Genomic DNA, 25914 nt, shown 5'->3' on the forward strand with positions numbered 1-25914 from the left:
CTCCGAGCACTTCCGGCACCGCCGAAGTCCGAGCGAAGGAGACGGAGACGAGGAACAGACAAAGATATGCCTCCTCAATGACACTGAGTTCACCCACAAGGGAATCAGCACTGAGTATCTCCTCAGGCACCATGGCTCCGCCCTTGGCACCAACAACACAATCAGCACCAGTGCAGAAAAATAAGTCGTCACCGACCACACCGACTAAACAGTCACAGCATCAATTGGCACCGACGCCGGCACCATCGAGAACGGACCTCATGGCACCGATGGTCCAGACATTGGCATCAGCACAGTCTCTGTTGCACCAAAAAGACTTGGTGATACCATTGGCACCACACTCCCCGATACTTGGTACCGAGGGCTCCCCAACGAACAATTTTCAGCAAAGACGATGAGGAGATGAAGGAGCAAAACACCTTCTCACCACACCATTCCTCACCGAAACCACACTGACCATCTTGGAGCCACATGGGACCAAGATACCACCAGACAACTCAGCCATGGTGTGGACCACCATGGATATATCCCCCCTATGGCCTTCCCAATGCAATGGGCACACTGGGAACCCTGGGCTTCTTACAGGGGTCCACATTCCAGGCCTCCCGCAGTGCATAGACGTGAACTGTGCTCTAAACCTGCGTCTCCTACACTGCAGCCCACGGAGGCTCAGGATGTAGGAGAGGACATGGAAACTGGCACAGACCAAGAAACTACATCTCCTGCTCACAATTCTTCCTCCTCCCAAGATGAGGCTATTATGCCCCCACTGCCAACTTTGGCGGATGACTGCAAGCAGTTTCAAGAACTGTTTAAGCGGGTCACTCACAGCCAGAACATTCTGCTAGAGGAGGTACAGACAAACCAGCATAAGCTGGTACAAATACTACAATCATCATCTACCTCCAAGATCGCTTTTCCTATCAATGCTGCCATCTTAGAACTGGCAGAGAACGTTTGGCAGATATTGCCTCAACTCCGCTAACGTGCAAAAGGGCAGATAGAAAGTATTATGTCCCAGCAAAAGGGGCAGACTTTCTCTTGCACATCCGCCCCCCAATTCATTTGTTGTTGATGCTGCGAATCAACATGGCAAGCAACCACAGTTTAAATCTACACCACAGGAGAAAGAATATGACCTGTTCAGGTGTAAAGTGTATTTTTCAGGCACACTATAATTCAGACTGGCCCACTCTGCATTGTTAGCAAAATACGACGACGATAACTATGGGAAACTTAGCTCGTTCACAGCAGAGCTCCCACAGGAGAAACAATCCCAATTTCAAGCCATCATCAATGAGGACCAACTGATAGCCAAAACAGCCCTACAAGCATCACTAGACACCGTGAACACAATAGCCAGAACCACAGCCACAGCTGTAGTGATACTCCAGACATCCTGGCTACAGGCCTTGGGTATACCCAAGGAACTGCAAATGAAGGTAGAAGACCTACCTTTTGATCAAGAAAAACTCTTCTCAAAGAAGACTGATGAAGGACTCTTCATTCATTCTATGAAGGACTCTTGGGCCACCCTCCACACTTTGGGGATTTATAGCCCACCTGAGAAGAAAAGAAGGTACCAGCCATATCCGAGACCCAGAGACTCCGCTAAAAACAAGCAACAACATAGACCTTATGACAATCAACATCAATGCTCACAGTGTTGATGAACGCCTCAATCACAGCACCAACTTCCCAATCGGCATCTCCAAAACCCTGGTCAAGGGTTCAAACTACTTCTCTCAGCAAACAGTGCCTACACCCGACCCATTCCAAATATTTGGTCATTGACTTCACCCTTTCTATCACATCTGGGCCACAATAACATCAGGCCAATGGGTTTTAGAAATAATCCATTCAGGATATACCATCCCCTTCACCTCCCAACCACCTACCCTACCTCCTTCCCTATCCCTCTTCAGGGACCCTTCTTACGAGCACCTGTTACTACAAGAAGTCGATCATCTTATACAACTAGAATAAGTGGAACAAGTGCCTTCACAATATAGAGGGAAGGAATTTTACTTCCATTATTTCTTGATCCAGAAAAAGAATGGGGAATGGAAATGTGTCTTGGACCTCAGGAAACTCAACAAGTTTGTATGCTTCCAAAAGTTCAAAATCATCACACTTGGCACAATATTTCCAGCGCTGCAACAGAGGGACTGGTTTTCAGCCCTTGACCTCCAAGATGCTTATTTCCATATCACCATTCAGCTCGTTCACAGAAAATACCTGCAATTCATAATAGGACATGAACACTTTCAGTACAGAGTACTACTATCTGGTGGGCTGGGCCCCTCCTATTGGAGATACCACCACCCTGGTGGCGACCCTCTAGGTACTGGCAATTAGGCCGGACTTCCCTGTATCTGAAGGTTGCTATATTGACCCTGGCTGCTAGGCCGTTCTGTCCTATGCCTGAGGGCCATTATTTTAACCCTGGCCGCTAGGTCACGCTGTTCTGAATGCAAGGGCCACTGTAATTAACTCTGGCCGCTAGTCTGTACTGCCTTGTGTTGGTGGGCTGTTATATTGACTCTGGCTGCTCAGCCGCACTGCCCTGAATATTAGGGAAGCTGTAATTGACTCTGGCCACTAGGCCGCACTCCCCTGTGTCTGAAGCCTGTTATATTGACACTGGCCGCTAGGCCATACTGCTCTGTGTCTGTGGGCTGTTATATTGACTTTGCCATTGGGCTGCACTGCCCTTACCCCAAGGGCCACCATATTGTCTCTAGCCTTTGGGCTGTGCCACTTTCAGCCTAAAGACTGTCAGTAAGACTGTAACTGCAGTGGTATCACAACCTCACCATGCCCCAAAGGAAGATGGGGGTGTGCATACTACGTGACAGGTCCTAACGGCAAAATTTAGGCTGTTAGGTAAGAAATTAAAATCCAGGGCCTCCAAGGTAGCATTTTCTGAAATGCTTACAGTTCCATGCACAGGGTCAGTTAGACAGGCAGAACTGCAGGGTCACAATGTGTGGATGAGATGATGGAATAGGGAAGAGGCATTAGATTTATTAGCAACCGGGGAAACTTTGGAAAAGGAAGAGCCTGTAGAGGAGAGATGGGTTCCACCTAAACCAAAATGGAACCAGATTGCTATAAAACTAAAAAAGTTGTAGAAGAGTTTTTAAACTCAGGGTTGGAGGAAAGCTGACAGGTGCGGAGACACACACCGTTTGGCTAGACACTCTAGGGGATGATTTATTAAAGAGGATAGTATATATCCTAATAAAGAGAAAAGGATAGAAGTTGCTAAAATATAGGTCGGTTCTGAAGAGAAACATTCAAATAAAAAAGAGTCCCATTCAATTACATCACATGAAGCAGACAACTAAATAGTGAAAAGTTTTATAAGTTCTTGTATTCAAATGCAAGAAGTCTAAATATTAAGATGGGTGAACTTGAGTGCCTAGTATTAAATGAAGTTATTGATATAATAGGCATCACATAAACTCTGTGGAACAATGATAATCAGTGGAACAGAGTAATACCAGGGAACAAAATATATAGCAATGACAGAGTAAGTCACACTGGTGGGGGAATAGCACCATAGGTCCTGGAACTAAGGGTGCTGGGGGTGCTGCTGCACCTCCTGACTTGAAGTGGTTCCCATTATATACAGGGTTTACAGTTTGGATCAATGGCTTTCAGCATCCCCACTACACAAATTGTTCCAGCACCCCTGAGTGAAACTGTATGTGAAAAAAAGTGTAGAGTCAAATATTGTAAAAATCTTAAATGAATCAAACAGTACCATCAAATCTCGATGGATAGAAATTCCATGCTTGAATACTAAGAGTATAGCAGTACTACTGACCATCTCACCAGGATGATTATGGTGATTGTGAAATGCTCAGGGATATTAGAGAGGCTACAAAAACAGAAACCCCAATAATAATGGGGGATTTCAACTATCCCCATATTGACTAGAAACATGTCTCTTCAGGATGGTATGCAAAGATAAAATTTCTAGACATCATTAATGTCTGCTGCTTGGAGTAGCTACTCTTAGAACCTACAAGGGGAAAAACAATTCTTAATTTAGTCCTAAGTGGCACACGGGATCTGGTCCAGGAGGTAAATATAGCTGAACCGCTCAGTAATAGTGACCATAACGTAATTAAATTTAGCATCTTTGGGGGTAAGATGGAGGGGGGAATACCATAAAAAAGCCACCGCAGTAACACTTTAACTTTAAAAAGGGGAACTAAATAAAAATGAGGAAATGAGGAAGCAAGTTAAACAAAAATTAAAAGGGAGAGTCCCAAGGATGGAATTGCATGGACACTTTTAAAAAACACCAAAATAGAGGAACAAATCACCTCCCCCGCACCACAAAAAAAACAACAAAACAGTAAGAAGAGTACAAAAAATGCCACCATGGCTAAACACAAAGTAAAAGAGGCAGCTGGAGACAAAAAATATATCTGTTAAAAATTAGAAGTCAACTTCTACTGAGGAAAATGGAAAGGAGCATAGTCTTTGGCAAGTCAACTGTAAAAGTATATTTAGGCAGGTCAAAAAAGAATTTGAAGAGCAACTAGCAAAAGACACAATAACTAACAGCAACTTTTTTTAAAGTACCCCAGAAGCAGGAGGCCTGCCAAACATCAGTGGGGCCATTGGGCTATCGAGGGGCTAAAGGAGTTCTTGAGGGGAAAAAAGCCACTATGGAAAAACTAAATGAAGTTTTTATATCGATCTTCACTGCAGAGGATGTGAGAGAGATAGCCACACCCAAGCCATTCTTTTTAGGTGACAAATACGAATAACTGTCCGGCTTGAACTATCAATAGAGGAGGTTTTGGAATAAACTCACCCAAGAGTTCTCAAGGAACTCAAATATGAAATTGCAGAACTACTAACCATGGTCTGTATCCTCTGGCTTAAATCAGCTTCTGTGCTAGATGACTAGCTAATAGCTAATATAACACTGAATTTTTTTTTAAAGGTTCCAGATATGATCCTGTCAACTACAGGCCAGTAAGCCTAACTTCAGTACCAGGCAAATTGGTTGAATTTATAGTAAAGAACAGAATTATTAGACACATATTTTGGGAATGAGTCAAACATGGCTTTTGTACATGCTTCACCAATCTACCTGAATTCTTTGATGGGGTCAGCAAATGTGGAGGAGGATGATACAGTGGATATACTGTACTTGGACTTTCAGAAAGCCTTTGACAAGGTCCCTCACCAAAGGCTCTTAAGCAAAGTAGGCAGTCATGGGATAAGACTGGATCAGTCTTTTCCTGGATCAGTAACTAGTTAAAAAATATGAGACAAATGGTAGAATTTAATAGTCAGTTTTCACAGTGGAGAGAGGTAAATAGCAGTGTTCCTCAAGGATCTGTACGAGGACCAGTGCTGTGCAAAATATTCATTAAGGATTTGGAAAAAGGAGTAAACAGTAAGGTGAAAAAGTTGGCAGAATTATTCAAGATAGTTAAGTCCTAAGCTCACTACAAGGATTTACAAAGGGATCTCCCCAATATGGGGGACTGGACAACAAAATGGCAGATGAAACTCAGTGTTGATAAATGCAAAGTAATGCACATTGGAAAACATAATCACAACTATGAATACAAACTGATGGGGTCTAAATTTGTTATTACCACTCAATAAGAAGTTCAGAGTCATTGTGGATGGTTCTCTAAAAAGATCTGTTCAATGTGAAGTGCAGTCAAAAAAGCTATCAATTTTAGGAACCATTAGGAAAGGGATAGATAATAAAATAGAAAATATCATAATGCCATTATATAATTCCCATGGTATGCCCACACTTTGAATACTACATGCAGTTCTAGTTGCGCCATCTCAAAGAAATATATATTAGAATTAGTAGAAGTACAGAAAAGGGCAACAGAAATGAGTAGGGATATGGAACAGCTTGCATAATGAGAAGTTAAAGAGACTTGGACCATTCAAGTTAGAAAAGAGAGGACTAAAGGGCGATCTGATAAAGGTCTATAAAATCATGCATGGGTGAGGAGAATGTGAATAAAGAGGTGTTATATACGCCTTCACATAACACAAGAACCATGGGTCACCCAATGAAATTAATAGGCAGCAAGTTTAAAACAAACATAAGGAAATACTTCTTCATACAAGGCACAGTCAACCTGTGGAACTCGTTGCCAAGGGATGCGAAAACTATAACAGTCTTCAAAAAAAGAATTATAAAATTTCATGGAGTATAGATCCGTCAGTGGCTATTAGCCAAGTTGCTTAGGGATGCAACTGCATGCTCTGGGTGTTCCTAAATCTGTGACTGCCAGAAGCTGGGACTGGATGACAGGTGATGGATCACTCAAGAAATTGCCCTGTGCTTTTCATTCCCTCTGAAGCATCTGGCACTGGCCATTGTCGGAAGACAGGACATTGGGCTAGATCAGGGGTTGGCAACCTCTGGCACGCGGCTCGCCAGGGTAAGCACCCTGGCGGGCAGGGCCAGTTTGTTTACCTGCTGCGACAGCAGGTTCTGCCAATCATGGCTCCCAATGGCCACGGTTCGCCGCTCCAGGCCAATGGGGGCTGCGGGAAGCCGCGGCCAGCACATCCTCGGCCCGCGCCGCTTCCCGCAGCCCCCATTGGCCTGGGACGGCAAACCGCGGCCAGCGGGAGCCACGATTGGCCGAACCTGCCAATGCGGCAGGTGAACAAACTGGCCCGGCCCTCCAGGGTGCTTACCCTGGTGAGCCGCATGCCAGAGGTTGCCGACCCCTGGGCTAGATGGACCATTGGTCTGACCTAGTATGGCCATTCTTATGTTCATATGATATGAAGGAGAAGATTAAATAAATAATGTGAAGGTTCTTGAAGTATTAATGTTGTTTGGGCTGAATAAATCTAATGCTAAAAGCCAAGGTGTTCAGATAAAAAAAAATCCATAATTGAGGAGTTTTAGTCCCTGATATAGCTATTACTGAAAAAACATCTCAGGCTATTTTTGCTATCAGTAAAAATGTGGATTAATTTACAGATTTCAGTGAAAGAAGAAAAATATTACAGAAATGAAACAGGCTGTCACACTGCTGAAAGGTACACTTTAAAATAAATACTAAAAAGATGGTGTTTCCTTTGCTGCCCTGCCTTGTAAGCCCACATTTAAGTGATTTATTATTTATTTATTTGTACATCATCTAGAGTCCCTATGTGGGTATCAGGGTCCATTTTGTTCAGCACTTTATATTGATTCAATGAAAAGTTGGTTACTGCCCCAAAGAGCTTACAAACAAAGTATATGTTTATGACAAAAGAAAGTCGATATATATAACAAATTGACGGGAAAGCACATTGCACCCCCTTCTCATTTTCATACTTCCCTTCTATTTATGTATCTTCCATCTTTCTACAAGTCAACAAGGCTCTTCTTCCAAGAATAACTTCAGTATGTTTTTATTTGCATTATGTTATAATCTGTAAACTGAAAGACAGAAGAATACAGTTTATACAATAGAGTCTTTCAACAATGAACACTCAAGCCTGGATTGTTTCGGCACAAAATTTGATTTAAATTTAATATGTAACTAGATGTATAACTGGAATTATAGGGCCAGATTTTTCTCTCAATTACACCAGTATAAATAGGAATTATATCAGTGAGGTAAATGTAGCTGTATCAACATAGAACTGGTTGAATTAAGAGGAGAAGGCAATCTATTATTTTAATTGAATGTAGTGCTTATGATAGGTGACAGAATTAAGTTGTAACTACTGCAGCCCTGTAGCCATAAAATAGGCTTTCCCATATTACACTGCAAATGTGCCTTAGCACATGACCTGCAGGGCCTCTTCTATGGATGAGAAAGTACAAAACAGTTCTTGGCTTCTGTGATAAGACTGACAGCTGTGGTGACAATTAGTGTCAATTGCAATGAGTTTTCTATGAGCTGGACACTTGTTAACTAGCAATGAGATTAAGACCATTAACTCAAAATAAAGAGCCTTTAGAATAGACACAACTTGTGGTCACTACTATTCAGTGATGGTCATCAATTAATCAGATCTAATTTAGTTAGCCCATTGTCTTACATATTCTAATCTAAAAAGGCAATTTCCAATGCTAGTTATTTTTGTCTAACTGTAATTAAACATATAATTAGAACATTTGCTGCTTTGGTATAAATGTGATGCATGAATGAAATATGAATGGAAACTAACCTGTTTACTTCTGTGTCTCCATCCTTGCTTGTTAATGTTCTTCCTTTATGAATGGAAGCTCCAAATTCAGATTTAGAATAACGTCTCTGTTTAAAATAATGAAAACGTGGATGGCAATATTAAATGTGGCACTGAGGCTAGATTTTCAGTTGTGACCATTGTAGGAGGAGGCAAACTCCAATTTGTAGACATTGATTAGGAGCTGAATGCAAGGAATTCAAATGTATTCTGACTTATGCCCTTGAAAATGGGACCCCTACACAACAGCCAGCAATTAATGAAGTCAAATCTTTCATACCTAAATGGGGCAGATAGTCCATGCACTTTTTGTTCTAGCTTTGGAACAAAGTAACAGCCCCTGTTAGAACCAAAGGAGTAACTTCCTGTCAAAGTAACCTCATTTTATTCAGCCTTATATTTCCTGTTCTTTTGTTTGATAGGGGTTAACACTTTCTCCATTCAGTCCTAAAGTGATTCCTTCGCTCTGACTGATCAGAGCAGGCTGGCTTTGGAGATCTCTGAGGGCTTATCTCCAAGTGCAAGGCAATCCAGGGTGCAAACATACAGTGCACTAGCCTGCTGCACGCTGGATCACCATGCTGGCCCTGTTACCTTGCCCTAAAAGTTCAGTAGTGCACTTTGAGGTAGTGCTGTTTGGAAGCACACAGTCTGTTCAGATCAGCAGATCAAGGTAAAGGTAAAATAGGAGTCTGAAGGACATTAAACATTTAAATGCACGCTTCCATGGTAAAGCTGATGCTTCCTAGTTGCTATTTTACAAGACTAGCTCCATATAGAGAGCAGCAGTTGAGAGCTATTTGTAGTACTTATTGTGATGAACTAGCCAATTAAGGCAAACATAAAAAGAAAAGTATCACTGCCGAATATGAACATTCCATTAAAGCAGTAGGGTAGCCTCAAAATTTAATAGGAAGGAATTGATTATTTTATTCCATTAATTGGAATTTTATTCCACTAAAGTGATTTTACTGATTGTCTGAACCTTTTAAAGTGACTTTGATTTTAATAGTATGAAAAAGTAATTTGGTAAGTTACTTAAAATTAAACTGAATTGATAAAAAAAAGTGTGTCCATATAGAGGTTTGCACCAATTCATCTAAATCAATTACAAATTTATTTGAGTGAAACTCGTGTAATGTTTGTGTTTAGAGAAGGCCTCAGACTGTTCTCCCTAGATGTCCCTCCTACCGCTAAAACACAATTCGGCAAAAATTATTATTAGTTACTTAGATTCCATTCATGATCATCATCATCATCATCAGTTCTGAGGATGATCTCTACCATAGCTTTACATATGAGTCTAATTCTGGAACCACAGATCCGCCTGCAGTAGGTGCAGACATTTCCGGGGGGGTCAGCTGCCTCCAGGGACAAATTTCTTTCTTTTTTCCTTCCTTCTCTCTCTCTTTTCAGCTTTGAGGGCAATGCGCTTCTCCTCGAAGCGGGGCACTGCCTGATGGAGGATGTGGTGCCATTGAGGTCAGTTGATGACTTGCTTCTCCCAGCTTGTGATGTCCACATCAGTTTTCTTGAGCTATACTTTCACTGTGTCTTAGTAAAGTTTCCTCTGACCACCACGGGGTCTCTGACCATGGGTGAGCTGAGAGTAGACTTTTTTTGGAGGCGAGAGTCTGGCATCCACACACAATGTCCATCCCAGCAAAGTTGATGCATGAGGATCATTGCTTCAATGCTTCATTGGCTTCAGTAAGGATGCTGGCGTTAGTGCGGCGATCTTCCCACTTGATGTGAAGAATCTTCCAGAGACATCGTTGGCAGTACTGCTGCAGATTCTTGAGATGTTGTTGATAGGTCACCCAGGTTTCGTATCAATGAAATAATGTAGGAATAACAATTGTCTTATAGACCTGTATCTTGGTGTTCTTCCATAGGTCACAGCCCGTGAAAACACATCTGAGCAATTTTCCAAAGGAAGCACTTGCACACTGGATGCTGAGCTCGATCTCACTGTTGACTTTGCATTTTGAGAAAGTTGGCTACTGAGGTAGCAGAAGGGCTCAACTGTCTCCAAAGTCTATCCCTCAATGGAGATTTTTGAGGGGTCATGTGCAAGGCCTGAAGCAGATACATGGAGCACTTTAGTCTTCTCGATATTGAGTGAGAGTCCTAGGCTTCAGTAAGCTTGTGTAAAAAAATCCAGTGTGGACTGAAGGTCATTCTCAGTGTGTGCGAGGATGGCACAGTCACCAGCATACTGAAGATCAGTAATGGACATCCTGAGGACTTTAGACTTTGAACAGAGACATTGAAGATTAAAAAGCCGCCCATCCATTCTGTATTGAATGTCAACTCCACTGGGGAGGTGGGCTTTAACGAGGATCAAAATGACTGCTAAATATATGGAGAACAGGGTTGGGGCAATAACGCATCCTTGCTTAAGAGTCCATCTCTAGGCCATTACAGAGAACGGTAGCGGTCATCTGATCATGAAGAAGCCCTAGGACCTTAATAAATTCTAGAGGGAAGCCAAATCTGGGTATTCTGCATTGGCTGCTGGGGAAGTCGTGCACTGATGTGCTCAGACTGCCGTGCTATGAGGGACTTGGGCATTTCTGTCTGTCCTTCCAGTAGCTTTATCATCCTCTCCTGCCCATGTCTCATTTCCATGCTATCTAGCCTGAATTTTTCATTAATTGCCCCCCCTCCACACTCTTGTTTTGCTCTGCGCTGCATCTGTTGATAGCAGAACTTCTCTAAACATATCGTCTTTACTCCTCCTGGTTGACCTTCTTATCTGAGGCATTCCAATGGTGTTTAGGAGTTGGTCCTCCAGGGTAAATTTGCAAAACCCAAAGAAACAATGAACAGAGACATTATTGAGAGTGCACTCAAAGCTCTGAATCAAAAAAGTCGCATACACTTCTTTCTCATTATCCCTTTGCTAGCACACAGCTTTGCAAGAGTCCCAAATATGGTGAGTTTGGCGGGGTGTGTGGGTGGGGATGGGGAATAGACAAGAAGGGACAAATAGTCTGGTTTGTTTGTGAGGGGGTCACTACACACATCTAGGGAGACTATTCTGAATATTGGCACCCTTTTCCACAAACTGGCATAATCAAACCTGATATATCACTCCTGAGGGTAACCAAGGATGCAAGGGTGCATCTCCTGCATGCATGTGGCTTCAGAGTAGGTCCACATGCTGCTCGCTTGTAGCAGCAGTTGGCACGGCAAAGTTTCCTACAGCAGGAGGAGAAACAAGGCAGCTCTGTGAAGGAATCTTCGGCCGAGGATTGCTGAGTACTTACACGGAAGTTTCCTAGAAATCTCTATGGAGGATTCCTGGGACATCGCAGTACACATTAACAAACTTTTCTGCCAGCTGTGTAGCTGCATAGGCTTTGTTGTTAATGTATATCCCTTTTCCCTACTCTACCACATAACGAAGTAAATGAGACCTCAATCTCTTATCATTATGCAGTATCAAAGCATAATGTGTGCTTACCAGAACTTGCCTCTCCTGCTTCATGAGCACTTGAGTCAGAGTGCTGGGTCTGGCTAGACCCCTTGGGAGTCAAAAGTAGGCCCTGGCTTGCCACGCCACTGGACGACCCTGTCACATGTCCCACATCCTCTTCCAACTGCAGTTCCTCATCCACAACCTCGGGGTTGACTCTGCTGGCTGCTGCCTCCAGTTGCCCCAAAGTATCCACGGGGCTTTTGGCAGTGGCACTGGGTTCACTGCTGATGATGCTGTGCAGCTCCTCATAGAAGCAACATGTCTTCAGAGCTGCACCAGAGCTACAGTTGCCCTTTCTTGCCTTCTGGTATGCCTGCCTCAGCTCCTTGATCTTAGCATGGCACTGTTGCGTGTCCCTTCTCCTGCATGCCACGAACAATCTGCCTGTAGATACCAAAGTTCCTACAACTGGAGCAAATTTGCAACTGCACGTCCTCCTCTCCCCAGAGACCTAGCAGATCCAACAGCTCCAGTGTACTCCAGGTGGGAGCTTGTCTGTTGCAGAAAGCTGGCATGGTCATCTTAGAAGATATTGTGTGAATAGTCCCCATCAAGCAAACAGGAGGAGGAATTTCAAAAATTCCCAGGCATTTAAATAGAGGTGAGGCGCACACTTGTGTACCTGCAGGGCAGCAGTGTTGAAACTGCTGACTAGAGCCTTCATGATAGGTATTGTGAGACACCTCCTGAAGGCTAGTTAGGGCAACTTAAGAAAGCACACTGTCTACACTGACACTATGTCACTCTAATTGCATCGCAAAAAGCTCTGTGCCTCTCATCGAGGTGGTTTTATTTTGTTGGCATACCAGGGGAGTTAAATCAGTGGGAGGAGCATAGTTGTGTGTACACCTCCACTATTTTGTCAACAAAAGCTGACTTTTGTTGACAAAACTATGTAGTGTAGACAAGGCATAAAGTGCCTTAGCTTTACTCACATTCAAAATGGATTAAGCTAAACATGGATTTTGCAGCATCCTAGTGTAGCAGCCAAGAAAATCAGTAGCAATTTCATTCAAATTTCAAAATGAGAGTCTTTTTAATGAGTTCAGTATCAAAATGAATAATACAATCACTACAACAGCCTCATTTATTTTTACATTAAATTCACTGTGTCATAGGTTATTTATTTGTATTATCATAGTATCTAGGAGCTATTTTCAGGTACCAGGACCTCATTGTGCTAGGTGCTGTTCATATACGAAATTATAAGATGGCACCTGCAATAAAGTATGAGATAACAGGTGGACACAGACATGGGAACACAGGGAAATAATGAGACAGTATTGGTCAGAATGATAGATTGTGAGCTCAGCACATCACCAGTGTTTTTCCTGTATTTTCAGGGTGCCACAAATATTTGCATTGGATACACCACTGCACTGTAGTATTTACCAGCAAAGGAACTGGAGATTTTAGCTGCTGGAAAGGGCACAGCTGGGGCTTTTGGCTCCTGAGAAAACTGAGAAGCACTGGGTATGATACTATATGCACGTTAGCTGGATAGTTCTCCTAAAATGTTCAGCATTGAAATAGTGCACAATGGGTGGGACTTTTCAAAACTGCTTACGTGAGTTAGGGTCATAATGACAATGAATTTCAGAGGGAATGAGGCATCTAACATACTTAGGCACTTTTGAAAATTCCACCCTGTCAAGGCTGATTCATCACTCAGGCACTTTGAGTGCAGAAGGTGGGGGCCCACAAGGATTTTAAAAATTAATACTGGCCACTCCAGGCTGGTATTAAACTCCCAAGGTTACAGCTTCTCTCTGACCTTGGATGGGTAGATGCTGACATCACCCAAGTGCAAAAAAAAAAACCTTTTGACCCAGGAAGGCGCACTTGGGAATTCCTCCCTGTGGGGTACCCTCAAGCCCTTTCACTACCACCCCTCCTCTGGGGAAGAGCTGAGAAAGAAAACAAAGGAAATCAGCTGTTGCCACCAGCTAATTAAACAACCTATGCACAAACGTCTTAGGACACAAAAACCCAATCACGTTCTTAAAAAAGGGTAAATTTTATTAAAAACACAAAGAAAGAAAATACATTGGAACTTAGGCTATTGCTAGATTTAAAAAGAGCAAATATAATAATTAAGCATCAAGAATGGTTTTCCTGAGGTCCAGCTTAATGGTTACAAGCAAAACAAAAGCATTTGGGGGTTAGCACAGAGGAGTCCACAAGCTTTACAGAAATAAAAGAAATAAACCTAATTCTGTCTTTCTAGACATTTCCTGATCTACTTACATATCTGGGGTTTCAAATTGACTAGTTTTCAGGTATGATCTGCTGATTTTCATACCTGGTTCAGAGCTTTTTACAGCATAGCTTCAGCCCTGTCTCTGCTCTGTCCCCTCTCTCTGGAAAACAACAACAAACAAACAAAGGGAATTTCCCCCCCCAATTTTAAAAAGTTCTAACCCTCCCATTGGCTCTTTTGGTTAGGTGCCCAGTCCCTTCCTTTTATTATAGTTTTTTTTAACTCTTTACAGGTAAAGTAAGTAAAGAACATCTACTAACAGGAATTTTATAGCTAACTGGCTGGCTGGGTGTTCATAAAAGTGAGCTGCCTGCCCCCTTCATTATCACACACCCACTGTTAACATTAAAATGGCTAACATACAAACATAAGAATGGCCATATTGGGTCAGACCAAAGGTCCATCTAGCCCAGTATGCTGTCTTCCGACAGTGACCAATGCCAGATGCCGCTGAGGAAATGAACAGAACAGGTAGTCATCAAGTGATCCATTCACTGTCGCTCATTCCCAGCTTCTGAGAAACAGAGGCTAGGGACACCATCCCTGCCCACCCTGGCTAATAGTCATTGATGGACCTATCCTCTATGAATTTATCTAGTTCTTTTTTGAACCCTGTTATAGTCATGGCCTTCACAACCTCCTCTGGCAAAGAGTTCCATAGGTTGACTATGTGTTGTGTGAAAAAAATACTTCCTTTTGTTTGTTTTAAACCTGCTGCCTATTAATATTATTTGGTGACCCCAAATAGTAAATAACACTTCCTTCTTTACTTTCTCCATACCAGTCATGATTGTATAGACCTCAATCATATCTCACATTATTCATCTCTTTGCTAAGCTGAAAAGTCCCAGTCTTATTAATTTCTCCTCATACGGAAGCTGTTCCATACCCGTAATAATTTTTGTTGCCTTTTTCTGAACTTTTTCCAATTCTAATATACCTTTTTTGAGATGGGATGACCACATCTGCATGCAGTATTCAAGATGTGGGCGTACCATGGATTTATACAGAGGGAAGATCATATTTTTGTCTTATTATCTATCCCTTTCTTAATGATGCCCAATATTCTGTTTGCTTTTTTGATTTCCACTGCACATTGAGTGGTTGTATTCAGAGAACTATCCACAATGACGCCAAGATCTCTTTCTTGAGTTGTAACAGCTAATTTAGACCCCATCATTTTATATGTAGAGTTGGCATTATGTTTTCCAATTGCATTACTTCACATTTATCAACATTGAATTTCATCTGCCATTTTGTTGCCCAGTCACCCAGTTTTGAGAGATTCTTTTGTAGCTCATCACAGTCTGCCTGGGACTTAAATATCTTGAGTAGTTTTCTATTGTGTTCAAATTTTGTCTCCTCACTGTCTACCCCTTTTTCCAGATCATTTATGAATATGTTGAATAGGACTGGTCCCATTACAGACCCTTGGGAGACACCACTATTTACCTCTCTCCATTCTGAAAACTGACCATTGATTTCTACCCTTTGTTTCCTATCTTTTAACCAGTTATCAGTCCATGAGCGGACCATCCGTCTTATCCCATTACAGTTTACTTTACTGAAGATCCTTTGGTGAGGGACCTTGTCAAAGGCTTTCTAAAAATCTAAGTATACCATACTCACTGGATACTCCTTGTCCACATACCTGTTGACCCCCTCAAAAAATTCTGGTGGATTGGTGAGGCATGATTTCCCGTTACCAAAATGATGTTGACTCTTCCCCAACGAATTGTGTTCATCTGACAATTTTGTTCTTTGGTATAGTTTCAACCAGTTTGCCAGGTACTGAAGTCAGGCTTACTGTCCTGTGCCATTATCACTTCTGGAGCCCTTTTTAAAAATTGGCATCACATTAGCTATCCTCCAGTCATTTGGTACAGAAGCTGATTTAAATGATATGTTACAGATTACAGTTAGTAGTTCTGCAATTTCACATTTGAGTTCCTTCAGAACTCTTCGGTGAATAGTATCTGGTCCTAGTGACTTATTATTATTTAGTTTATCAATTTGTTCCAAAACCTCCTCTAATGATACCTCAATCTGGCACAGTTCCTCAGATTTGTCACCTAAAAAGAATGGCTCAAGTTTGGGAATCTCCCTCACATCCTCAGCCATGAAACTGATGCAAAAAATTCATTTAGTTTCTCTGCAATGGCCTTTTCGTCCTTGAGTGCTCCTTTAGCATCTCGATCTTCCAGTGGCCGTACTGGAATGGATGTTTAGCAGCCTTCCTGTTTCTGATGTACTTAGAATTTTTTTTTGCTATTACTTTTTGAGTCTTTGACTCACTAGGATTTAACTTCCATTTTTTACAGGATGACTTTTTGCCTCTCACTGCTTCTTTTACTTTGTTGTTTAGCCATGGGGGCACTTTTTTGGTTCTCTTACTATGTTATTTTAATTTGGGGGTATACATTTAAGTTGAGCCTCCATTATGGTGTCTTTAAAAAGTTTCCATGGAGCTTGCAGGGATTTCACTTTTGGCACTGTACCTTTTAATTTCTGTTTCACTAAGCTCCTCATTTTTGTGTAGTTCCCCTTTCTGAAATTAAATGCTACAGTGTTGGGCTGCTGAGGTGTTTTCCCCACCACAGGAATGTTAAATGTAATTATATTATGGTCACTATTACCAAGGAGTCCAGCAATATTCACCTATTGGACCTGATCCTGTGCTCCACTTAAGACTAAATCAAGAATTGCCTCTCCTCTTGTGGGTTCCAGGACTACCTGCTCCAAGAAGCAGTCATTTAAGGTGTCAAGAAACTTTATCTCTGCATCCCGTCCTGAGGTCATATATATCTAGTCAATATGGGGATAGTTGAAAACCCCCATTATTATTGAGGTTTTTTATTTTAATAGCCTCTCTAATCTCCCTGAGTATTTCACAGTCACTATCACCATCCTGGTCGGGTGGTCAGTAATATATCCCTATGGCTATATTCTTATTATTAGAGCATGGAATTACCATCCATAGAGATTCTATGCTACAGTGTGTTGCTACAGTTGTGTTTAGGTTTCAGAGTTAAAATATGCGGTGAGATGAATGGGGTGAGCTATTGTTTCAGGCTTTCAGCATCGTTAGGCAGAAAAAAAAATCGTGTTTGTAATCTGTTAATAGTTCCAAGGTTTTCTTCATATATGGCTTTTTTTTTAAATAAAAAATTATATTCTTGAGTAGAACCCTTTAGCACTGGGTGAAATCTTTGGCAAATTCTGCTCCTTCAAAAATACATAATTAATAATGGCTCAGTGTTAAGGTTGTAATTTTATTGTGTTTATTAACCATGATCAAATCTATATTTTTGTTAAATGAAGTATATATAATGCTATAGTAGCTATGCATTATACAACTTTACTGATACAAAGTTGATAGGCACCTTAGAAATGTCTAAGACACAGACAAAATCCTTAATTCCTTTACTTCTGAAGATCTAGAGTTTGTTTTAAAGTACCTTCTATTTAACCTCTAATATGTTTTGTTTGTAAACATATTTGTAATTATATATATTTGCAACTTTGCATTTTGAAATTGTTTTACTTATCAAGCTTAGTAAAGCCAACTTCCTAGCTCACTCTCCATAGCTTTGAAACAGATTCTTCCTTAAAAATAAATAAATTAAAAAAAAATAGTTTTGATTTTGCAAACTGTCACTTCCACAAGCTTTAGAGTTCATTTTGTTCATTAAATCCATTAACAAGAACTTTTTGAAGTTATTTGTGTACCCTGAGGCCCTTGGAAAGAGCAAGTGGCAGGCATAAAAAAGTTGAGAAAATATGCTAAGTGAAAAGACCACACACAAATAGTCAAGCCCGTCTTGGAAACTTGACATGCCTCATGAAGCAGGGCTCCCTTGTGCCTTACACAAACTCCTCTTTTTTCTTTTATTAATACACACTTTTAACATGCTGAAGGCTTTATCTGTTAGTGATCATGTTTTTCAACTACAATAGAATTATACATATATCACAGATCTTACACACATGAAGACAATGAGAAATGTGATCATTTATTGTTCTTGTCCTACTGTCCTTCTTATGTGAGTAAATCATCCAGAATTTGACCCTGAGAGTTCATCCATTGACTTTGGTGAGGATAGGAATAGACTGTGTCACAGAAGCGAGTGACATAACAGACGGTCATTTGACACAGTTTGCTGATGCCTTCTTTATCACCCAAGGCAGAGATTAGGCCAAATTCAATATGCTGCCAAGACTTCATCATTTGTGTTTAATCTTTTATTACATGGACCTGAGAGAAGGTGACAAATCCTTAGTATGGGAAAATGAAGAGTTTCTCTAATGCACCTCAATCAGTTAGGAGTCAAGATATTAACTGCTGCCTGACATCGTTCAGGTTTTATATATTTGAACAATCTGCCTTTCTAGTTGGTACCAGGGCTTGTCTTGCCTGACATCACTATAATTAAGGTTTGTTACATTGGTAGTATTCTTATCAATAAAATGTTGGTTTAAAAAAAAATCTCCAGGCTTGCACCAGCACTTCAGGTTCATTAACCAGCACGTCCCTGTGGCCCGCAGCTTCCTGCAGCTCCCATTGGCCAGGAACGGAGAACCCTGGGCACTGGGAGCTGCGGGGGGGTCGTGCCTGAAGACCGTCAATGTAAACAAAATGTCTTGCGGCCCCCCAGCAGATTACCCTGATGGGCTGCGTACCGAAGGTTGCCGACCCCGTACTATAGAATGGTCCAAAAAAAACAAAAAAACAAAGGAAGGTTCTATAGGACTTTCCAGTAAAAATATAATGATTTCTGATAAATATTCCCATCTTAAGAAAAAATGTTCCTGCCTAGAGAAAAGGTATCTTTAAGTGTTTATAACATCTACCTACTTGTTAATCAAGGCTGATTATTCTAAAACATAACTTTAAGAGATTGAGAATAATCATAGGCAGTCTGCCTCACTTCTTACTTGGATAAGCAATTACTATCAAAGCAAAGAGGGCAGTGCAGTTTTGTGATGGCCTGCCAAGAGCTGATAATAATCAGCATGGCAATGATTTAGTATGATTTTTTTCCTGAAAGATTATAGCTATATGAATTTTGTTAAAGTAAACAGGCAAATTCTCGTGAGTTAGATCTCTTTCAATCTGGAGTAACTCCATTGATTTCAGCGGAGAAGCTCTGGATTTACACCATTTTAACTGAGAACAGAATTTAGCCCACAGTTAGAAAGACCTAACGAAGACCTAATACAGGCCTAACTCCTGCAGACTACTGCACCAGTCAGTCACCAAGCTCCCATAAAAGCTGAGGCCTGCCTGTAAACCTTCTGAACTGAAGATGGGTTGATGCCTAATCCACACACATATACAAAGGGGGAATTAACTCAACTCCTGTGGAATCAGGATAACAACCCTGTAAAAAGATTAGACCTATTTTACAGTACCACACTCCTCCTATCAGGCCAAGCTTTTTCTTGCTGGGCGAGCTCACTCCCTGGGGTTAATTACAGCCAAGCCTTTCAGGAAATCCAGGGAAGCTTGTTTCCGCAGGGATTAGATGCTTTATTTAAGACTTCTTAATTAAACACAATCAAAACCCTTGTAGATTCTTTGCTCAATGTCTATGCAAGTAAAGTAGTCCTTTCTCCAAATGTATCTCTCACATCAGTAACTCCAGTAACAAGATTTTCTGGCATTTACCTCAGAACTTCAACAATAAAAGGGCTCCCCAACGGTTCCCCTTCTGTCTGTTTGGTTTTCTAAAGCAGTTCCCTCGATTACCACGCCTGAGGTAATTACTATGCCTGAAGGAAGCAGAGCAGGCTGGGGGACGTGCTGGCCACCGCTTCCCGGAGTCCCCGTTGGCCTGGAATGGCGAACCACGACCAGTGGGAGCTGCGATCGGCCGAACCTGCGGACGCTGCAGGTAAACAAACCGGCCCGCCAGCGGATTTCCCTGACGGGCCGTGTGCCAAAGGTTGCCAATCCCTGTAGTAGAGCATTTTGGAGGAATTTGAAGATGTATAATGAGTTATTTTTTCTGATGTTCATGGGGAGCTTTCCCATACAGAAGAGGAAGCATGGGAGAAAGCATAAAGGTTCTTATTTGAAAATGTAACAAGTGGACTATAATGGATGATATCACTGGCAGTGTGAAGGTAGAAGTTGACATCTCAATAACATATGAGACATAGGTAGCGTGGGCCTTGAAAGTGCCTTGAAATTGAAAACACACTTGCAGTGCACTTGCCCAATGTTTCTTTTTGTTATGTGATCATATTTGTTTTTCAAATGCATTGCACTATTTTCATTGCACTACTCTCTCTCTCTCTTTCCATAGTGCTTACTTTTTTAATCTGCATTAAATAGTGAAGAGTTGTCTATAACCAAATCTTCTAGGAATGATTTGACTTTTGTTTTTTGAAGAAGTCACACATAATTTGAAAGGTGTTTCACCACGCAGTTGATCTTATCCCTGTAACAATGGCTCATTTTGTGAAACTTATAGCATTTCCAATTAAGCGCTACATGTAGCAATGATGATTTGGTTCCCTGCAGCTTTCAGTGCCATTAGACATTCAATTATTAAAAACAGGGTGAGACTTAATTAAATAAACTTAATTAAAAATAAATTAACCCTTTTTTAATGAATCAGCCACAAAGTAGTATCACGTTAAAGACACAATGGCAAACAAAAATCCTATAACATACTCTATGCTAAAGTGTAGTTGGATGTCAGATTCACTCAAGTTTTAAATTAAAGTGCTGCAAGCCTGGAAATGAAACAAAAGATGGTTAGCAGTTAATATGGCTCTTCAGCAACACAAACAGTAACATCTGGCCCTAGCATGATTATGAATACAGTTAATATGTTTAATTCATTATGGACTCTGATCCAGCCACACAAGCTTAAATGGTGACCTTTTACGTTGCAATAATAGCAGCAGAGGAAAGGAATCTGAATATTCTTAAAACAATATTTGGTTTCCTCATTTAAGGTTCATATGGAAGTGTAATTATCAGTCTCTCCTGAAGGTTGTTTAGAATGCTTCAATTAAATCAAAATGGACTGTTCATCAACAAATACATGCACTGTGTGAGCACTCTGAGGACTATTGACATAAATGAACTATCATGCTTCTTAGCACAAATTGTATTGCTTTGGGAGAGCTCTAACAGATGAAAAAACATTAAGAATTTTCTACCTGCTCCTATAGGAAATGTGCATATAGCTTTAAATTCCATAACGGAAAAGATATAAATTACTAGTATGAATGAAACGTGGATTGTGCAGCATTACATATGATCTCAATATAAAACGGCATTGTTTTACAGATTTAATTTTAATCCACTAAATTAAGTTTAACCACAGTTACCTAAAAAGGGCTATGGTAGAATTAAGTACGATGAGGGTAAATTATATATTTTTCCTGCAGTATCCTGGCTTAGTGTGTACGTACATACAAGCAATGATGATGTTTCATATCTAAAAAGAACTGTGCAAAACTCTGGCTGCCTCACTGATCTTCCTGTGCTGATACATGCCACCAGATATGAAACTGCTTTAGTGCCAATCTATATATTATAAGGTATTCAAGAAAAAACATAATTGTTTTCAATTTAATCATGCCAAAGATTATATTAAATGATTAGACAGTATTTTATATTCCATCACAGTTTTCCTCAAACTCACTAGGTTAGTTTAGATTTTACTGCACAGGTAGAACTTCTTATGCTCCGATCCTGCAAAAGCTTGCATATGTGCGTATCTTTGTTGACATCAGTGGCACTACTCATGCAAATGAAAGAATGTGTTTGTATATGAATTTTTAGGATCAGGACCTCAAATTATAAGCTCTTTGGAGAACTTGTTGTGTCTTCATTTGTGTTTAGAGTGACCGGATGTCCTGTTTTTAAAGGGACAGTCCCGTATTTAAGCCCTCTTGCAGGTGTCCCGACTTTTTCGTAAAAATGGGCAAATTATCCAATATTGTCTGTCTCCCCCACATCAGTTCTGGTGGGTCCTGCTGCTGTCCATATCCCTGCTCACCATCCGTCCACCCACCAGTGGTGAGTGCGGGGGTCCAGTGGCCGACAATGGGGTTGGGTGTGCAAGGCTGGTGCTGGGGTGAAGATGCAGTGCTTGGGGCTGGCCACTCCCCCTATTGATCCATCAGCGCAGCCCCACTGCATGCTGGCTCTTGGACAGCAGGACCTTGCCTCTGACCCATTTCCGGCTGGCACTGGCTGTGTGCTGCGAGATGCGGTGGCTGATGAGTGTGGGCAGGTATCAGGTGGTGGCCACCAGTTACATGTCACCTCTGCTGCCCACCCATCCACCCTTTATGTGCTCCCCTCTAGCTGTCCTCTCCCTTCTTTGCCCCTTCACCCCCCCATCCCATTGATCCTACACACACACACACCCCCGTGGGGTGTGTCCCACTCCCAGCACTGTATGGAGAACCAGACCCTGGTCGGAGCACTCAGCTCACCAACAGCCTGGCCAGCAGGTTCCTTCCTTCCCCCACTGCCTCTGGCTGGGCTGGCACTTGGGAAAGCCCAAGACCCTCTGGTCCAGTGCACTGGCCAGGAGGAGCCAAGTCTTGTGTGCACCAAAGCCCTGTGCAATGCTGGCATGGGGAAGACTCTCTGCCCCTCAGCTAAGCTCTGGAGTGGGGAAGCAATTTCCAGTCTGTTCATGCCCTGAACCTGTAGGCTCCACAACAGCCTCGGGGCAGGGATTAGCCCCCTCTTCACCACCACCCCCGCCTTGGGTCCTGCCCCCTGTGAGTGCCGGACTACTCTGTCCCCTAGGCACCTTCCCCTGCTGAGCCACCTCTCTGGCCAGGTTCCCTGAGCCCTGTTTCACAATGCATCCTTAGGGCTTAACCCCTTTCTACCTATGCTGTAGCCTGGGGACAGGAGGCAGCTGGGTTAGGTTGGGCGCCAGCAGCAGCCTGGAGGTGGTAGCTGTCTATTGGAATATCTGCTTCCAACCATGGGGGGAAGGGAGGGAAAATGGGGGGAGAAGAGATGAGCTCTGCAAAGACACAGGCCAGGTCATCCCTTCCCCCTAGCCTCCTTCCTGCGGCTGGAAGCAGCTCCCATTCCTTCCCTCCTGGGATACTGGGCTAGATGGACTTTTGGTCTGACGCAGTATGGCTGTTCTTATGTTCGTATGTAAGGTTTTTAACACAATGCACAGTCAACCTTCCAGAGGAGGTTGTGAAGGCCAAGACTATAACAGGGTTCAAAAAAGAACTAGATATGTTCATGGAGGATATGTTCATCAATGGCTATTAGCCAGGATGGGAAGGGATGGTGTCCCTAGCCTATTTTTGCGAGAAGCTGGGAATAGATGACAGGGGATTGATCACTTGATGATTACCTGTTCTATTCATTCCCTTTGTGGCACCTGACAATGGCCTCTGTTGGAAGACAGGATACTGGGCTAGATGGACCTTTGGTCTGACCCAGTATGGCCGTTCTTATATTCTTATGAACATTTGTACTGCAGAGTTCTGATTAATTGCCATTGAACTCACTTGAATATGAGTAATTTTACCAGGTATCCCATATTCAGCATAGGGAAATATGGTCACCCTATATGTGTTTGTTCAGTTTTTTATGATGTCTAGTACACAATGGTTCCAAACTTTCTTGTGGGGCCCTGGGTGGTAATGTAGTAATAATAGCAATATTAATAAATACTGCAGTTTGTAAGGGAGTTTTCATTAAGGGCTGCAGGTATGGGAAGTAATACCTGCAGTACCTAGGCGAAACAGGTCAGACTAGAAGATCACTATGATTCTTTCTGGCCCGGGAATCTATGAATCAAACAACAGCACTATATGGGGTTTTAGCAAGATCTATAATATCATCTTAAGGTGTTTTTTGGGGGGGGGACTAGCTTATTTTTTGTGATTTAACTGAATTCAGATAGAATATTTGAATTGATATAAAGTATCTTTCAGTTCATAATGGTAAACCACAATCACAACATGCTATTGATGTCAAATTTGTATATGTTATAGAAAGTAGCTATCACACATGCTCAATTAGGAGCTCAGTCAGCTGTTTCTTGTATTGAATTATACCAGGTAATTCTATCATCATAAGCCTTTAAAAATGGTTCAAGCTCTTCTGCTTGACTGTTCTACATAAAAACCTGATTTATTCTGTTTAAACTAGTGTATAGTGAGAAAAATAAAAGGACTGCTATACATTTAAGCTGAACGTTTGTATTCTGGAAATTACTGCAAACCATGTTTTGCTTATTTGCACAGAAACAGAAACTGTTTATTAGGACATTTTACAAAGTTAAAACAGCAACAAACCTTTCTGTTTACATATGTGACAACTACACGTGTGTTTGTTTACTTTATGTTTAAAATGTGACCTATGTTAGTGTTCCCTTCATTACTTAATACCGAACTCCTTGATTTAAGCAAAACATTATATAATATTCACAATCATAAAAAACATAATTTATCATAGTTTAAATATATTTGTGTTCAAAGCTGTTGGTTTCCTCTTCCCAGTTTAATTTGATGCTATTTCCTCTTGTGTCCACAGATCGTCTCCATGGCTGCTCTAGGTGCTGATTTCCCTGGCCTCTTCCACAAATTAATAGCTTTGGGATTATTCATAAAGTTCAGAGAACCAATTTAGAGAGTCACTTTAAAGAGTAAAATAATGTATAGAACCAAAATTAAATACACGAATTAAATAAAAATATCATGATCAATGTCATTGTTATGTTTTGGGGTGCAATCCAGACTGGTGAAAACTTGTGTCACCTCTTATCCTACCCCTTACATGCCTTAAAGCTTTGCTACTGTGGTTGTCTGCCTGGGATGCCGACAGTCAGAAAGAAGCATGCACTCTATGTCTATGTATTGGACAGACCAGGAACCTTCCTGCACTACCATAGACTTCTACTGGTTTCCACCAGCCTTGGTTAACAACTGGTAAGATGATTCCACACTTTTCTCAGCCCCATATTTCCCTTAAAAAAGTATTCTGAAATGTGCAGCCCTGTCCTGGAAAAAATCAGAGGAATGTTGAGGTTTGTTGCTCCTTTAAAGAGTCGATATCCAAGAGTTTGTTACTTCAACTGGAGTTATCAAACAGTTCAGTTCAAACACAGCACTGGATTTGTTTAGATTAAAAATAAAACACGTTTATTTAAGTCCAAAGAGATAGTTTTTAAGTGAGTAAAAGTGTAAGGTATTAAAGTCAGAAAAAGTTACAAGAGAAAGAAAGATAAAACACTTTCTATTAACTAAAACTTTACAAACTAGACTAGGTTCCAGGTAAAATCTGCACCACATATTTCCATCAAGATAGCTGACAGAATCCCTGGGACACGATCTATCCCCCAAAGTCCAAGAGCTGATACCTTTGTCTTCTTAGGTGAAAGATAGTTAACTTGGGATTACCCCATGCTTTTAAAGTCCATTAAATCTTGGAAATGGACTCTTGTCAAGGATACTTCTAGATAAAAGTATATTTCCAGCTGTGAGATAGGCAAGATGGAGTGTGTCATGAAGGAAGTGTCCTGCTATTTCTTTTCCAACTGGGGTTCTGTGATGGTGTCATGGTGCCTCAGTGGGTCACAACTGAGAATACCAAATTCAGGACAAACTGCTGAGAAATAGTGCAGGCAAACTCCAAAACTGGTGGTTATTCTTCCATTAGATAAACCAAACCAGCATCAAAAGAAAACATCTGTCTCACCACACTGGCTAACAAGAAGTCAGAAATGCAGCCTTCTCAGATATTCCAGTCCTGGATTCAACACCCAGACACTAGATGTAATGATGAGTGGTTATTTAAAACCAATTTCATCATCCAAAGTGTTCTTCTGATCCCAAAGGACCAGCCACATACCCAGGTCAATATATAACTCAGAGCTTACTCAGTAATCATGCTGTTGCCAATCCTTTGGTATCTAATATATAAAGGTTTATTTATAAGAGAAAAGAAAGAGGTGAGAGTTAAAAT

Source organism: Terrapene carolina, unplaced genomic scaffold, assembly GCF_002925995.2.
Source record: "Terrapene carolina triunguis isolate 2854851 unplaced genomic scaffold, T_m_triunguis-2.0 Scaffold21, whole genome shotgun sequence".
Lineage (NCBI taxonomy): Eukaryota > Metazoa > Chordata > Testudines > Emydidae > Terrapene > Terrapene triunguis.